The sequence below is a fragment of the Podarcis melisellensis genome (genome assembly GCF_964234715.1).
Source record: "Podarcis melisellensis genome assembly, chromosome: 3".
Lineage (NCBI taxonomy): Eukaryota > Metazoa > Chordata > Lepidosauria > Squamata > Lacertidae > Podarcis > Podarcis melisellensis.
In genome coordinates, this window is record NC_138530.1 from 7913976 (window position 1) to 7931288 (window position 17313).

Below are 17313 nucleotides of genomic sequence, written 5' to 3' on the forward strand. Positions count from 1 at the left end.
CCAGGACAGATATAAAAAGTAGAGGAGATATAGGGCATCCCTGTCGTGTCCCTTTCTCTATTGGTATTTCATCCATTACCACATTGTTCACAATTAGTTTAGCTCTTTGTTCAAAGTATACTGCACCTATACCATTTTCAAACCCTTGGCCTACCCCCATCCCATGGAGATTCTTCTTCATAAAATTCCAAGAAATGTTGTCAAAGGCTTTCTCCGCATCCACAAATATTAAAACTGCCTTTCTGTTAATGTCCACCTCCAGCAACTCCAAAATGTCTATAATGTTCCTCACATTATCTGACATGTGTCTCCCTGGGAGAAAGCCTGTTTGATTCTTATGAATCTCCTCCACCAAAACTCTTTTAAATCTTTTCGCCAAAACGTCTGCAAAGATTTTATAATCCACGTTCAAGAGTGATATAGGGCGGTAGTTCTTAACTTGATGTTTCTCGGTTTCTGTCTTCGGTATAAGTGAGATGAATGCTTCTTTCCACGATTCGGGAGCCTTTTTCCCCTCTAATATTTGATTACATACTTCCTTCAATGGTTGTATTAACCATTCCTTAAGAGCTTTGTAGTATTTCGCAGTCAGACCGTCTGGTCCTGGTGATTTCCCCAATTTCATATTCTGGATGGCAACCTCTATTTCTTGTTCTGTAATTTTTTCATTCAAAATCCTTTTGTTTTGTTCTGAAATCTTTGATAATCCATATTTCTTAACGAATTCCTCTATTTCTGGTTCGTTTGTAGGCCCTTGTGCATACAATTTTTTAAAGAAGCTTTGAAAACAGTTACTTATTTCATTTGGTTTGTTAATAAGTTTCCCCTCTATTTCCAAGGATGTCACAGTGTTTAGCTTTTGTCTCTTTTTCAGTTGCCATGACAGCAGTTTTCCACATTTATCTGCCGATTCAAATGTCTTTTGCCTCATTTGCTTTATCTTCCATTCTATTTCTTGATTCATCAATTCCATGTATTGCGTCTGATAATATTTTATTTCTCTTAAAATCTCATGAGACTTTGGTTTGGATCTCAATTTCTTCTCTCCTTCTTTTATCTGGTTCAAAATCTTTTCCTTCCTCTCATTTTGTTTCTTCCTCTTTATAGAATTCTGCTGAATTAGGAATCCGCGCATCACGGCCTTACTTGCGTCCCATACTATTCTTTTTTCCACCTCTGTTCTCAAATTTATCTCGAAATAGTCCTTCAATATTTTTTGGGCCTTTTGATAGATTTCTTCATCTCTAAATAGGGTGTCATTCATTCTCCATCTAAAGGTTCCAGCCGTTGTTAATTTCATTTCCATCTTAACTGCATTATGGTCGGAACAGGTTTTTGTGCAGATTTCTGTTTTTTTCACTCTTGGTGCCAGATTGCTAGAAATCCAGATTTGATCAATTCTAGTCCAGGTCATTTTTGCTTCAGAGAAGAAGGTTCCCTCTCTTTCCAGAGGGTTCCTTGTTCTCCAAATATCGATCAGGTCCATGGTGTCAGTCAGTTCAAAAAATGTCTTTGGTAGTCTCCCATCCTTAGATATTACTTGTCTTTGTGCTTTGTCCATATTTGTGGAGACAACTCCGTTGAAATCGCCCATCAGTATGATTTTAAAATCCATAAAGTCCATTAAAGTCTCATGCAACTTCTTGAAAAACTCTGCCTTCCCCTCATTGGGTGCGTACACTCCAACAATTAAAATCTTTTCTCCTTGAATTTGAATTTCTACTGCCAGGTATCTTCCTTCATCATCTTTAAAGATCATTTTTGGTTCCCATTTTTCCTTGGCGTAGATCACCACCCCTCTTTTCTTAACTTTGTCTGAGGAAACAAATTCCAGTCCTAATCTCTTATTTATCAAAAGTTTCCTGTGTATCCTGGCAATATGGGTTTCTTGCAAACAAATTATGTCTAGCTGTTCTTTCTTTAATATATGAAAGACTTGATCTCGTTTTCGGGGATGGTTTAGACCATTGCAGTTCCAACTCAGAAGTTGCAGGGACATTTTTGTTATTGGGTATTTTTCCCACCCACTGCTCCAAGTTCTTGTTCCTCGTCAGTCGGTGCTGGGTTCAATCCAAACGATAGGTTTGCAATGTCCGGTATTTCCCTCTCTCTCACGGTTCCTTTCTGAAAGTCCTCAAAGTTTCTCTCCAAAAAGTGTTCTTTATCTTGAATTGTTTTTATTTTGATTTTCTTCCCTTTGAAGTTGAAGGACAGCCCTTGTGGGAATTCCCACCTGAATTGAATGTTGTTTTGTTTCAGTAGGTCAACTAAGTCTTTAAATTGTGTTCTCACCTCCAAAAAGTATCTGGGAATATCTTTAAAGATCTGTATTTGGGAATTTTTAATAACCAGTGCCTTCTGGAAGTGTAGGTTCAATATTTTGTCTCTTTCTTCCTTGGATCTAAGGGTAATTAAGCAATCCCTTGGTTTCTTGTCTTGCTTTCTGCCAATCCGGAAGGCTGTAGTTATTGCAAAGTCCTCTTCCTCTCCCTCTAACTCATCACTCCAAAATTCTTGGAACTTGTCTGTAAGAAATTCCCCAAGCTTGTCCTCTTCCTCCTCAGGTACCAATCTCAATTTCAAATTCTTGCCTTTCCTCTCCAGTTCCATAAGAGCCAAGGCTGCATCATGTTCGTATACTTTCTTTGCAATAGGAACAAATTTCCCTTTAGTTTCCTCGGCCGTGCTCTTAGTGCTCTCGGCTATTCTCCTTGTTTCTGTACTTTCCTGAATTAAACGATTTATAGAATCTGTGTTAGACGATATTGTCGTTGTGTTCAAATCCAGTCTTGTTGTCAGTTCTGTCAATTTTTTAGAATTCTCTGTGGACTGCTTGGTGAGTGCTTCTAAGGATTCATTTATCCTGAGTAAGGCCTGAGTCATGGAATCCATTGATACTGTTGTTGCTCTTTCCTGTGCAGCTGATGCTCCTGATGTGGAGCCTCTTTTCTTTTGAGCTTGCTTTGCTTTGGATCTTGTTGATATTTCATCCAGTGGACCGCTCATATCTCAAGGTCGTTCCCACAGGAACAGCTGCAAGTGGAAAATCCCACTATTTCTGCCTCAATACGACAGTCTCTCTTTTAGACCTCTAGAGGGAGTACATTGTATCCAATACAAGAACAAAGAAACAGGGAAAGACGTAGCCATACAAAGTTCCAAAAGTGAAAGTTCAAGTAAAGACCCTACTTTGTTGCAATTTCAGATGTTACAGTTTTTGTCCACTAAAGTCCCGTTATTTTATCTCAGATAAATCTTACTTTGTATCCACCAGCTAGTTTGACAGTTCACTCCCAGGCGCTCACTGCCCCGGCAGCCTGGCCAGAGGTGTAGACAGCGGAAAGTTTCCGTTTCTAAACTCCTCTCTTCAAGCAGATAAAATCAAATCAGTTTTCTTCCCCCCTCTCCTGCTCATTAGGGGGGAGGTCCTCTTTCGATGTCAGGTTAACGAAATTAAACAGCATAAATACGTTCCCTTTAAACACAGCTTACTCCTTTCGTTGCTCAATCAGTCATGCAGTTCCGGGATGCAGACTTCCTTAATTTTGCCTAACCCGTTTTCAGCCTAATCTTCTTAATTTTTAAAGTCCCGTTCACTTTATTTGTCGATCTTACTCACGGGTGTTGTTGCCAATCGGTAGTTTCAGGAAGGAATCGGCGCTCTCCGTCAATGGCGACGCGGCTTCGCTCCGTGGGCTGGGTTGCGATCCTCAGCACCGCGCTCACACCCGATGCCGCTCCAGAGCCTTTAAAAAGGCTCTTTCGCGATACCGGGGGGCGCAAAGGTGCCCACCGAATCTCCTTGCTCACAGGCTTCAGCGCCTGTGATTTTAGGGGTCCCCCGCTCGCCGTAGCGGGTCAGACCCAAACTCACGGAGCAGTCCTGCTTCAGAGCTTGAAGCAAGGACCGCCATTAACGCTGGCGCCGACCGGAAGTCCTCCACAGATAGGGTAGATTTTCATAGCAAATTTTCATATAAACAGGTACTAGTCAAAGCTTGTAACCTGTACACAGCCCTCTGACCTCTCAAGGGTGGAGAGGTGAGTCATGCAAAACCTAATTTCACATTAAAGTGAAAGGCTGGGTGATGAACCCCATTTACAACCTGAACGTTGGGTGTGTATCTAAAATGTCACTTAGGCTCCTAGCCTCCTGGATTATGTTCAGAAAGTAAGTGAGCTAGTATCATTGTTATACATAGTTACAAGCCTGCTAAATAGATGGCCTCTTCTAAGGGCAGTTCTGCACCTCCTTTCAGGCACTTCCCATCCATCTAGAATTCCCGGGTAGCATCTCCAGCAGAATCAGAGAATTCTAAGGAACCTCAAATCCCAAAAGGCAGGAAATCCGCTCATATACCATCCATTCAGCCCCTGCACCAAACCCACTAATCACGGATTGTCTATCATCAACAGGGACAGTCTGTCACCCAGTCAATGACAGCATCCCATTGAGAGGTTTTTTATAATACCTCAGAGAAATGTGTTAATATAGATGAAGTGTTGGCTTTTGGCCAACTGATAGCCAAATGGCATTTAAACCACTTTAGGGAGTCTTGGCAGAAAACTTGTTCAGAATTTTTGGTATACCCACAGAGAACAAACATGAAGGATCTGATGGTTTCCTTAACTTTACAAATAAAAAGCTTTCTAAAACATTGCAAATCCTCTGCATTAGTGGATTCACATCTCACAAGAACACAAATCCACACACATTTTCCAGCAACATATTACATTTTATTCAAAACAGTATACAGGGTTGTTGTTGTTTTTTCAAAAAATTCAATTCCACTGAAGTATTTTCTGGAAGCAAAACAACAGCAGATCAATCTGTTCATCTGGGTAATATCAGTTGCTGAAATAAGTAAATGTTTCTCTCCACCTTACCCTGTACCAAATCTGCAGAGAGAGAAAAATATATATTCTGTGATCACTAGGTTTATGTTACAGATAGGTAGCCGTGTTGGTCTGCCATAGTCAAAACAAAAAAAATTCCTTCCAGTAGCACCTTAAAGACCAACTAAGTCAGTTCTTGGTATGAGCTTTCATGTGCATGCACACTTCTTCAGATACACTGAAACAGAAGTTTCCAGACCCTTCTATATAGTGAGAAGGTGGGGAGGGGTATTACTCAGAAGGGTGGTGGGAATGGGTGATGGGCAGATAGCTGTGATGAGCCTGTTGACGACTCTTAACGACTGCAATAGGTATTACAGGAAAAAGCAATGGGTGAGAAGGTGAAAAGTGGCTTTGTCATGTATAATGAGATAATTAGATTCTTATCTCCTGTAATACCTATTGCATATTAACATTTTGAAACATGGCAAGGCAAGATTAACTTGCTTTTAATGTTTATTTTATATGGGATGTAAAATTCTTAGAAATTACGAACGATAAAGCCATATAAGATTCCTGTTAAATCAAACAAACGAATGAATCCTTTGATTAAACAGTACGTGGTTGTTCTTGCTTTTTATTGCCAACTTCGTTAATTTTAAAAAATAAGGCGGTAAGGGAAGACCCACAAACACCGTCTTGACCTATGTGGATGAAAAGTGGTATATAACCACAAATAAATATATAAAAATGTCATCAAACATATTTGAAAGATGGAACTGCCAAATCCTTCTTACTCCAAGTTGAGGAGTGACTTCTGGGATCATGCCATCAGATTATAACATGAGGAACAGAGATGTGAAAACTGAAATACATGTTCCATTAGAGTTCATAGATAAAATATTAATCTTACGGTAAACAGCATAATGTGCCTTCTCCACATGTTCCTTGGACTGGGTAAGGTGTGTTGCATTCAGGCTCATCAGTGCAAAATCCTTTAATTGCACTGCAATCTTCAGTAGATTCTATTGCCTCTGTCCTCACTGCATGTCCTAGAAAAAGAAAACATTGATTAAGGGATTCCTCCATTCTTACTTGATAATTATAGATCACCACCTGCTGCTGCTGCTGCTTTGGAATGGAACGGACTACCCTTTAACACTATAATAATAATAACACTGAAGTTGAGCATGCATTTTCCTCTGGTTTGTTTTCTGTACTTTGGGGTGACAATGCATTATATGAGAGGCGTTTGCTTATGAAAACACACATATGGAGGAAAATGATGAACAGAAATTTGTATGTGAAAATGCACACAAATGTATGTTCACAGCTTTGTGTGGATTCATATTTTTTAAAAAAATCAGAGATTGGTGCAGAAATACGAGCAGGAGAAATCAGAGAAATCAAACATCCCCGGATTAGTTATAGGTAGGTAGCCTTGTTGGTCTGCCATAGTTGAAACAAAATTTTAAAAAATCCTTCCGAATGTGTATCTAAAGAAGTGTGCATGCACACAAAAGCTCATAGCATTAACCAATAACAAACTTAGTTGGTCTCTAAGGTGCTACTGGAAGGATTTTTTTTTTAAAAAAAATTGCTTCACATACAGATTGATTCATCACAAGGGAAGGGGTTCAAATATTGTTCTGCTAATGCTTCCTCTCTTCTAAAGAAGGGTTCGCCTATCCATTCCACACTCCTTCCTTTTGCCTGTACTGAGAGATTTTCTCCCCTGAGTTTTCTGTGGATACATATTCATCAGCCCATCCCACTTTGCATTTTGTATGGTGTTCAAAGTTAGATGTCTATCAATTTAGAGGAACAGGGAACCCATTATTTTAGAAATCCACCTCTCAAACTCATCTACAGACACCCTTATAAGCGAGAGCAGGCAGCATGTTAAAGAGATGGCTTGAGTAAGACAGGAGGATGGGCAGGTGGAAGAGTCCAAGGAGGACAGCAGCAATTGCTCAACTGAAGCAAGAACGAAGGAGTGAGAGGAGAGGTGTGTGAAGAGAGAATGAGAGAGATCTAGATAAGGAGGAGGAGGAGAGAGCAAGATAGACGAGGGCATGTAGTCTTCATCTTAATCTTCAGGGGAAAGTCTTCAGCAGAATTGGAGGAGAAGGCTATCTTGGTTATTGAATCCCAATTTTCACATCATCTCTGAACATTCTGATTTTGATGTACGGCTTACCTGGAGAAGCTAAGAGCATCCCTGAAAGGGCAATGAGGTAAAAGATGCTGATCTGCATTGCTGAAGTTTGACTGGGAATTTCAAGTCAGAAACCAAGGAAGGGAGACCAAGAGTGTTCTCGATTTCATGTGTCATCAAAAAGAATGCATGGTCACATATTTATAGGTCTGCAAATGGCACTTGCAAGTCTGCCCTCAGATTTAAGATTACCAAAGTAAAGGTTGTGATAGCAGGAAAGTATTGGTCCACTGCTCCTCAAGTCTTGGAGCATCAAAAAGAAGTAAAATACACTAACTTGTACATTCAGAGTCCAGCCAGATGTAAACATGATTTTATTGTTTTCAATGTCTATTTTTTAAAAAATTAATTGCCTGTATTTTCTTTCCACTTTCTGGCTGCTATGGTCCATTGCTAAAACTAATGAACTGAACTGAAGAGTGCATGCAGATTAGTACAGTGAGCCCTCTGTACTAATCGTAAAACAAGTTGCTATTTGGTTTTTGTTATTTTAAAGAATGAGGCCACATTTTGTAACACACAGCACTGCAAAAACCTCCTGCTGGGCAAAATCTCTGGCTTAGGTTGGTATGCACTTTGGGTTAATGGGCAGGTCAGTTTCCTGGCAGTCCTCAGTGTCAGGAGCCCAGGCTGTCATGTTGATAACACAGCACGCAAGTCGTATTTAGCTTGAAGATTTAACACACAATTAGCCTCGGAAGTCTAACCGAATGTCTGTGGCTTACGAATCAGTTGACCCTTCTGAAGAATGCTTCCTGGTTCTGCAGAACATCCTGAACCTATAACCCTTACCTTTCTGGGTTTGCTTCCTGTTTAATACCTTCCCCATACATCAAGTCTTTGGGTTCAGATGATTAACTGCCTCCTCTTCCAGTGAGGAAATGCTATTCCTCCTGTTTTCCAAGTCTGCCTGTGCTTGAGCGAGCTGACTGTAAGAAGGAACATGCATGCCAATTGTGCACAACTGGGAATTCCACTTTTTCGCTTTTTACTAGGTAAAGGTACCCCTGCCCGTACGGGCCAGTCTTGACAGACTCTAGGGTTGTGCGCCCATCTCACTTAAGAGGCCAGGGGCCAGCGCTCTCCGGAGACACTTCCGGGTCACGTGGCCAGCGTGACAAAGCTGCATTTGGTGAGCCAGCGCAGCACACGGAAACGCCGTTTACTTTCCCGCCAGTAAGTGGTCCCTATTTATCTACTTGCACCTGGGGGTGCTTTCGAACTGCTAGGTTGGCAGGCGCTGGGACCGAGCAATGGGAGAGCACCCCGCCACGGGGATTCGAACCACCGACCTTTCGATCGGCAAGCCCTAGGCGCTGAGGCTTTAACCCACAGCGCCACCCGCGTCCCTATGTTCGCTTTTTACTAGTGCTTGCCAAATGAAATAATCTTTCTATATTGCATCTCTGAACATTCTGATTTTGATGTATGGTTTACCTGGAGAGGCTAAGAGCATCCCTGAAACGGCAATGATGTAAAAGATACTGATCTGCATTGCTGACGTTTGACTGGGAATTCAAGTCAGAAACCAAGGAAGGGAGACCAAGAGTGTTCTCAATTTCATGTGTCATCAAAAAGAATGCATGCTCACATTATTATAGGTTTGCAAACGGCACTTACACGTCAGCCCTAGGATTTGCTGTACTGGATGTGATAGCAGGAAAGTTTTGGTCCACCTATCCTCATGAAGTCTTGGAGCATCAAAAAGCAGTAAAATACAGTAGTTTGTACATTCAGTGTCCAGCCAGATGGAAACATGATTTTTTAGTTTTTTCAATGTCTATTTTTTTAAAAAAAAATTAATTGCCTGTATTTTCTTTCCACTTTCTGGCTGCTATGGTCCATTGCTAAACTAATGAACTGAACTGAGGAGTGCATGCTGATTAGATTGCTATTTGGTTTTTGTTGTTTTAAAGAACGAGGCCACATTTAGTAACACAGCACTGCAAAAACCTCCCGCTGGGCAAAATCTCTGGCTTAGGTTGCTATGCACTTTGGGATAATGGGTAGGGCAGTTTCCTGACAGTCCTCAGTGTCAGGAGCCCAGACTGCCGTCTTGATAACACAGCACACAAGTTGTATTCTACATGAAGACTGATTGCAATACAAACAATTGGTCTTGGACGTCTAACTGAATTTCTGTGACTTATTAATCAGTTGACCATTCTGAAGAATGCTTCCTGGTTCTGCAGAATATCCTGAACCTATGACCCTTACGTTTCTGGGTTTGCTTCCTGTCTAATACCTTTCTCATACGTCCCATAGGTCTGCAAATGGCACTTGCCCATCAGCTCTCAGATTTAATATACTTAAAGTCATGGATGTGATAGCAGGAAGTCTAGGTCCAGTGGTCCTCATTAAGTCTTGGTAAACCAAAAAGACGTAAAATACAGTAGCTTGTACATTCAGAGTCCAGCCAGCTTGAAACATGATTTTTATTGTTTTCAATGCCTTTTTAAAATTAAATTGCCTGTAATTTTTCCTGTTTCTGAATGCTATAGGTAAAGGTAAGGGTACCCCTGACCATTAGGTCCAGTCACGGACGACTCTGGGGTTGTGGCACTCATCTCACTCTATAGGCCGAGGGAGCCGGTGTTCACCCACAGACAGCTTCTGGGTCATGTGGGCAGCATGTCTAAGCCACTTCGGGTGAACCAGAGCAGCCATTTACCTGTTTATCTACTTGCACTTTGATGTGCTTTTGAACTGCTAGGTGGGCAGGAGCTGGGACTGAACAACAGTCAAACTACTGACCTTCTGATTGGCAAGCCACAGGCTCTTTGGTTTAGACCACAGTGCCACCCGCATCCCTTCTGGATGCTATAGTCCATGACTAAAACTAATGAACTGAACTGAACTGAACTGAACAGTGCATGCAGATTAGTACACTGAGCACTTTGTGCCTCTTTGTCTTAAAACAAGTTGTTTTTCTTTCTTTTATGTACAGTGGTACCTCGGGTTAAGTACTTAATTCGTTCCGGAGGTCCGTTCTTAACCTGAAACTGTTCTTAACCTGAAGCACCACTTTAGCTAATGGGGCCTCCTGCTGCTGCGCGATTTCTGTTCTCATCCTGAGGCAAAGTTCTTAGTCCGAGGTAATATTTCTGGGTTAGCGGAGTCTGTAACCTGAAACGTATGTAACCTGAAGCGTATGTAACCCGAGGTACCACTGTATAAGACCACATTTACTAAAATGCAGCAGTGTTATTTTTTTTTAAAAAAAATAATTTTTATTAAGTTTTTAAACAAATTTTAACATATTCAAAAATCTCAAATTACCGGTACATTTTATATACTCAATATACCCCCCCCCCTGTGAATTCCCCCAAGTTCCCTTTTGGGTTTTGAATATATTATTTTTGTGCTGCATATAGTTTATAGCCCTTCTATGATAAAATAAATTTATTTCTTAATCTGTACTTAGTCTCTTAGTGTTTATTTTTATTTACTATTTGTATTTGTCTATTGTAAGTGTACAAGTGAGTTCATTTCAATATATTGTTTCTGTATATATATCTTAAAAGGTTCCAAATTATTTCCAAATATATGTTATGTTCTACGTCTTGTGCCCATTTAATCATGACTGATTTCACCTCTTCGTCTTTTGTCTCCCATTCTAATAGTAAGCTGTAAGTTTTCTTTAACAGTTTATTATTCCCTTCTATTGTTTCTTTTTGAAATCTACAAACAGTATAACTGAATCCTTTCTTACTATCTTCCTTAAAAATCTCATTTAATTGTCAATGTTGCAGCCAATCACAAACCTTATCCTAAATTTCTTGATACTCTTTTAATTTTAATTTCCCTTCTCTTTCTATCAATAAATCTCTATATGTCGGCCATTTTGCCTCCATATTTATTTTCTTGATTGACATTGCCTCCCACCAAGTGTTTTTTTTTGCTCTAATAAATCTTTATTTCCCCCCCCCCATACTTTTATTAGTACTTTCCTGATCATATGATTGTGGAATCCTTTATGTATCTTCCCTTTATTGTACCATAAACATGCGTGCCAACCAAATCTGTTAGCATGTCCTTCCAAATCTAATAAGTCAGCAGTTTCTAATTTAATCCAGTCCCTGATACAAGTAATGCAATTTGTAAATCTGGAAGGGAGAAGCCTCCTCTATCCTTCACATCTGTTAGTATTTTATACTTTATTCCTGGTCTCTTCCCTTTCCAGATAAATTTAGATATGTCTTTTTGCCACTTTTTGAGGGAAGCGGCATCACTTATTACCGGTATTGTTTGGAATAGAAACAACTTTGTCATCTATTCTTGTGTTTCTGGTCGATCTCTTTACTTTTTCTCTTCCTTTCTTATATAAATCTGTAAAATAATTAACAAAAGCTCTCCTGATTTATTTTGGGTTTTCTATCACTTTATCATTTAATTTTATCTTATTTATAATATTTTTTGGTCAGTTTTGTTCAAATGCCATGCCAATACTTTCCCTGGTTTATTTGCATGTTCAAAATACCTTTGTTTCTTTCTTTTAGTCTTCCACTCTACCTCTTGATTTATGATCATTGAGTAAATATTTTCTACCCTTCTTTAAATATACATTCTTCTTGCTCTCTTATTCTTTGTTTTATTTATGGTGACATTTTATTTATTTGTGCTTATATGCCACTGTTTGCACACATAAGCGCACCAATCTGCCCTACCTCTGCTTTACATTTTTTTTAAAAAAGTGGGAAATAAGATGATGTTAAATCAAAGGGTTAATTTGCTTGACTTAACAGGATTTTTATATATCTTAATCATTCATACTCTCTAAGAAGTTGACACTGAAGGGAAAATATTCCTTTAACTATTAATAAAAATAAATGTTAAAAGCAAGTTAACTTCAAGATAAGAAATATTTATTTCTATGTGCCTCTCTCTCTCCTTCTGCTCTTACCAGTCATGAAGCTGGTGATCCTTTGTTTACCAATTGCTTTACTTTATTACCATTACTACAACCCAGCTTCCTGCTGAGTCAACCAATGGACTTTCTGGATCCTCATGACCTCCCTGACATGTTGGTGGATTCCCATATGCATCTGTCTGGCCACCATCAGCAAAGGCTTATTGATGAGATGAGCTTCTGGTCTGATCTTGAAAATTCTTCTTCTGTTCTTACCAGTCATGTCACCAGCGCTGCCAGAAAACATGAGGACTGCCAGGAAACCATCAAGACCCATTAACCCAAAGTGCATATGAACTTAAGCCAGAACAGTTCCAACAGTTCTGCATTTACTAAATGTTACCATGTTCCTTTTATATGCCTGTTGTCTTTGTCCATGAGAGTCCCATGGACTCCAAGAAGATCAAACCTATCCATTCTTAAGGAAATCAGCCCTGAGTGCTCACTGGAAGGACAGATCGTGAAGCTGAGGCTCCAATACTTTGGCCACCTCATGAGAAGAGAAGAATCCCTGGAAAAGACCCTGATGTTGGGAAAGATGGAGGGCACAAGGAGAAGGGGACAACAGAGGACAAGATGGTTGGACAGTGTTCTCAAAGCTACCAACATGAGTTTGACCAAACTGCGGGAGGCAGTGGAAGACAGGAGTGCCTGGCGTGCTCTGGTCCACGGGGTCACGAAGAGTCAGACATGACTAAACGACTAAACAACAACAACCATGTTCCTTTAAAAAAAGAAAAACCCTTTTCAGGACAAGTGCTCACTGTACTAATTTCAATTTACTGCTCATTTCATTTCAATAGTAATGCATGTTAGCAGCCAGAAATAGGAAAGAAAATACAGACAATAAAAACTATGAAAATAATTAAAAAAGCATGTTTTCAGTCCACTGAATCCTGAATATACAGTATGTTCAAGTTAATCTACTTTCCTTCCTTCCTTTGGGAACATTGTGATTTCATGAGGAGCAGAGGACCAAGACGTATTGCTATCACATCCATTACTTCAGGAATACTGTGTCATCAAGTTTGAACAAACAGATTTTAGGATAACACAGGAAATCAACAGCCCTATTGGTCTTCCTCTTTTGGTTTCTGACTTGAGATTCCTAGTCTTCAGCAATGCAGTTTGGCATCGTTTACATTGTTGCCCTTTCATGAATGCTCTTAACTTTTCCAGGTAAGGCATACATCAACATCAGAAATATCAAGACCTAAAGAAATATAGACTTGTGGTTCGAGGACCCGATCCCCACATAGTGGAATGAAAACACAACGGCACGTGATATAAGGTTAATGGGCAAGAAAAGGCCACAACTTTATTGATTACAGCAGTGAAAAGGTATTGGCTTAGGCATTGCATTACGTCAGTGCATTACGTCATTGCATTACTCGGAGAGGGGTGAGTCTAAAAGGGGGGGTTATTCACCAGTAGGTGGAGCCTGTTGGTGCTAATCCAACTATAAGCTCTCCCCTGATGTCACCGAGTGTCGTGCCATGGCCCCCTGCTACGCAGGAATCGGACAGAATCCATGACCGCCGGATTCCTTTAACGGAATACCCAAAAATGGAAGGCATAGGTGATGGCCACACCTAGCCCTTCCACACACATTATTCCAATGCCTAACCTACCCACCAATACCACGAAAGTTGTGACAATTGCTACGAGGTAGGCGAAAAAACCACAAAGCCTAATGCCAAATGGAAAAATTCCTACCAGGCCCCCCGGACAACCAGGGCGACCAACCTAAGGTCCATAGCAAGGCCAAAAGAAAACTGAGACCCTGAGCTCTAAGGGAGTGGAGGGTGGGTGACTCGCGACGGTATGACGAAGAGTGAGGCCGGGTAGCTGGCGCAGCAGCAATTTGCGCTGCCATCCACGCCCCTTCGAAGGCACCTGGTTGGGTGCCTGTCCGTGGGCGTGGGCGTCAGCCAGGTGAGTGGGAGGCAGGGGGCTAACGCCCTCTGCTTGTGTCGGAAATCTCTTTAGCCTTGTCAGAGGAATTTGCCACTATCCAGGCACCTGGCTAGATTTCCTTGTTGACCTCCCCGTCTGCGACTCCCGGCAGGATACAGGCGAGGTCTCTATCGGTGATCCTCCTCAAACGTGAGAAGAACACACCACTCTTCCCTCCTCCCTGCCTTCCCCCAGGGAGGGGAAAGAGACAGACAGAAATGTATTTACATGCCTTTATTTCTGTCTTTGCAGCAGTACAGAGAAACACGTCTGTACTCTCCATACACCAACAGCAGAGAGAGAGAGTCCACCCCTGTACCTCCAGTACAGGTCAGATGACACTCTGAGCTAACATCAGGTGCTCAGTACAGTAAATAGACTGTCCCTTCGTTCTCACGGTACAGTCCCAAACATCAACATCCTGTTTGGCTTTCCAGCCAGCTGCAGCTCGCTGCTGCATTGCTCCTTTTTCGTAACAGCTTGAGGCGGAGACCGGCTCCCGCCCACAACCACTCCCCTCTTTTGCAGGAGGAGAGTCTTTATGCAAAATTGGGTAACAAGAATGAATGTGGCCTTCTCATAGGAGAAGTTATATAACTACAGGCAAAGGAAAGCCGAAAGGAGACCCCATATTTGGAAGGGGCAAAGTGTAAACTGAATAATCCATCTACTCCTACCTTTGGGATAAATTAATATGCCAGTTTCAGTTTCTCTGCTCTGTTTACCCCATTTCTGAAAGAATTGCTGATTCTTTTCTAATTTTCACACAAAGCTGTAAACAATCATTGGTGTTCGTTCTCACCCAAAAGATGCTTTTCTGTTCATAGTTTTACTCACTATGTGTTTTTGCAAGAAAACTCTTCTGATGTAAGGCATTATTATCCAAATATTTCTCTAAAATAAATCCAATAATAGCTGCATTGTTTTCTACTCCTCCTCCTGATTTAGATTTGCTCCTGAGGTTTCAGGGTTCTGATACAACCATTTAAAAAAATTAAACACTTAAAAAAAAATCTGGAAAACTAAATTGTGACGTAGGAAGACATGTGTGCTGCATAGTAGGATGGCTGTGTTTCAGTTCATACATCGGCTCAGGAAATGCAAAGGAAGGAAGTTCACATTAGACTTCTGCACCAAATGAATTTCTCCCCATCTGGATCTCACCCATACCAGGAGTTCTCTGTGCATGGGGGTGTTGGAATTCTGCCTCGGTCAGAGGAATGTGCCACAACGTAGGCACCGGCAGGAATTCCTTGTCGACCTCCCCGCTGCGACTCCCGGCAGATAAACAGGCGAGGTCTCGGCGATCCTGCCCAATGTGAGAAGAACACACCGTTCCTTCTCTCTCCCCTTTGGTATCCCCAGGGAGGGGAAAGAAGCAGACAGAAATCTATTTACATTCTTTTATTTCTGTCTCTTACAGCAGTACAGAGAAACATGTCTGCACTCAACAGCAGAGAGAATAAACTCCACCCACGTACTTCCAGTACGGGTCATATGACACACTGAGCTAACATCCGGTGCTCAGTACAGAATGGACTGCCCCTTTCTTCCCATGGCAACAGTCACAAACATCCTGTCTGGCTTTCCAGCCACTAGCAGCTGATGAAGCTGCTATAGCCTTTGCTTGCTGCCGCATTGGTCCTTTTTGGTAACAGGGGGAACATATAGTCCATCCCTTTTCAGTGTCACCCCTGAAGTGCAATGTACAATGCTGAGATAATATCCATCACCTACCATACAAATGCTTCATTCGAAGCATTTGAACATTCAAAAGGCCAAAACATGCTGACCATCTTCAGAGGCAACCCCATGTATTACATTGCAGTAGTCTAACCCAAAGGTCAGCGTAGCATAGACAACAGAAGTTAGGCTATCCTTGTTCAGGGAGGTGCCACCAGCCGAAGCTGATGGAAGGCACTCTGGGCCACTGAATCCACCTGACCTTCAAGCAACAGCAAATGATACAGAAATGCCCCCCCCCCCAGCTAAGTACCCGCTCCTTCAGAGGGCGAGTAACCCCTTTAGATGCTTTGGTCTGTTGTCTTGTTGGTAAATCCTCACTTGAATGCTGCATTGTAACTCTGTTGGTTTATTTCCACCCTCTAGAACATTTTGTGTAATGTCTCTATTAACAACATAACCCTGGAAATCTTAAAATAAATCTCTTTTCTTTCTTCAGAGGTGAGTAAAGTGGAGAGAAACATATGCTTATTTCTGCAACTAAAAATACCCAAGCAACTAGATTGATCTGTTATTTGGCAGAAAATACTTCTATGGGATAGATTTTTTAAAGGGGGCAGCGGGGAGAATCTGTACTATTTCGAATAAACACTTTGCTGGGAAATAAGTGTAGACTTGTGTCCTTGTGAGATATGGATCACCAGTTATGGCCAATTTGCAAAGCGACAGAAATCTTTTTATTCGTAAAGTTAAGGAATTTGCCATGTTTGTTTTTTAGACATATATCAAAAATTGTGCTCAAGTTAAATCAAAAATGGTGCTGAAATTAAAGCAGCACTGGGTGTTGAATTTTTTTTTGCACCTAGAGCAATTGCCCCTGTGATCTCCCCCATGCCACTAGCCACACATTCTTATCTTATCAATGCTAGGAGGACTTTCTTCTATTTTCCTGTTTCATTTTTTAAGCTCAGATCTCAGATGGTTTCGTGGTCTATTGTTTTTAATTTTATTTCGTATGTTTTGAAACTCACATTTCATGTACAACTGGATGTTCAGTGAATTTCATTGCTTTGTAAATTTTCACTTGAATGCTGGAATGTAGCTGCTTTCCTTATTCCCACACTCCAGACATTATGTGTAACGTCTCTGTTAAAACTAAACCCCAGATTTTATGAAAGAAATCTCTTTTCTTTTTTCAGTGTTCAGTGGAGAGAACCATCTGATTCTTTCAGCAACTGACAAAACCCAAGCAATTGGATTAATCTGTTATTGACTTCCAGAAAATACTTCAATGGAATGGATTTATTTTGGGGCGGGGAACTGTAATATAATAATAAATATGTGACATGTTGCTGGGAAATGTGTGGGGGCTTGGGTTGAGTTTGCACTGCAATAAACTGTTACCAAAGGTGCTAAGGTGTCATTGATTAGTGGGGCAGACACTGATTAGTAGATTTCCTCTCTTGGCAGGCTGCTAGCACCTTATAATTCCCTTATTCTACCAGAACTGCAACCCTCAAATTCCTGATGCATAGTAACTGCCTGCATGGAGGTGTAAGAATGACTTTAGAGGAGGTCACCTCTTTCACAAGTTTCTAACTACCTACCAGCATAACACAAAACAAGCTCACTTGCTTCCTGCCCACATAACCAAGAGTGTTAGTGAAATTTTAGACATTCAGGTTGTACATATAGTTTGCAACACAACCTT